The 1,329-nt window shown below is 41.8% G+C and overlaps 1 pseudogene; it reads left to right on the forward strand.

The window, feature by feature from the left end:
• The first annotated feature begins 1,288 nt into the window (after nucleotides 1-1,288).
• LOC129686627 (U1 spliceosomal RNA) overlaps nucleotides 1,289-1,329 on the forward strand; it is a 98-nt pseudogene continuing 57 nt past the window's right edge.

Raw genomic sequence — 1,329 nt, forward strand, 5'->3', positions numbered from 1 at the left:
TTCTTTTTTTTTTTTTTTTTTTTTTTTTTTTTTTTTTGAGACTGGGTTTCTCTGTGTAACAAGCCCTGGCTGTCCTGGACTAGCTTTGTAGACCAGGCTGGCCTCAAACTGACAGAGATCCGCCTTCCTCTGCCTCCCTGAGTGCTGTGCCACTGTGCCTGGCTTACTTTTTCTTTTAACATTTATTTTAACTATACAATAGATTAATGAATAAACACTACTTAAAAGCACTTTCTTCTCACCCTCAAATTCTAGTTGTCCTTTATCTCTCTCTCTCTCTCTTTTTTTTTTTTTTCTGAGACAGGGTTTTTCTGTGTAGCCTTGGCTATCTTGACTTGCTTTGTAGACCAGGCTGGCCTCAAACTCACAGAGATACACCTGCCTCTGCCTCCCTGAGTGCTGGGATTACAGGTGTGCACATGGTGCCCAGCTCCTTTCATTCTTTCCAAATCTTTTGTTTCTTCAGAAATTGCTGCAGTGTCTTCTTTAAGATGTGCCTCAAGCTCAGTGGGCTAGTGCACACTATAATCCCAACACTTGGGTCTGAAGCAGTAGGGTTGTTGTAAGTTTGAGGCCATCCTAGGACTACAGGCAAGTCTTCAAAAAACAAACAAATCAAACTGGTGAAAGTCTGTTCTCTCCTACAGTGTAAATCCTTGGAATCAAACTCCATTTGTCAGGCTTGAAAGCACCCTTACTGCTCATGAACCATCATTCTGAGGGATTTATCAGGTAGCATAAAATAGTCCACAAATAATGTGCTTTGAAGGCTAACCTTTCTGTAAAGGTTTTCACGTCCGTAAAGATGGAGATGATGATAACTATCTCAGTGGCTGTTATGTGAAAAAGAGCGATCCCTGTCTGCTACTACCATTGCAGCTGTTTTTGCTGTTAATCTTAATGTTGATTCACAAGGAAATGCCTACAGTGTTCTAGGAGGCCGAAAAACAAAAGACACAGCCAACTGCCACCTAGTAATAAGTTCATTAGTATTCTCGGCGGACAGGAAGGCGGGTTTCCGAGTGCAGGAAGTGAGTCATTATGGAGGCGGTGCTATGTAGATAGAGAATTAAGGAGCAAACTGGGAAAAGCTACTGCTTCCAAACATTTGTGATTTTTTTGGAGTGTAGTTTTGGGAAAAATCAAAGATTGTCAGTGCTTGTAAGAATTTTTGAGTGTGGGAAGCCACTGTATTTAAAGATAGCTTTTTAGTGACAGCTTAAATTTGTACCATATCTAAAAAATGCTACACACGCACTGCTGTCAGGCAGCGCGGCCACTGCAACTCATACTTACCTGGCAGGGGAGATACCATGATCACGAAGGTGG

The sequence above is a fragment of the Psammomys obesus genome, unplaced genomic scaffold (genome assembly GCF_907164565.1).
Source record: "Psammomys obesus unplaced genomic scaffold, mPsaObe1.curated_primary_1811, whole genome shotgun sequence".
Taxonomy (NCBI): Eukaryota; Metazoa; Chordata; class Mammalia; order Rodentia; family Muridae; genus Psammomys; species Psammomys obesus.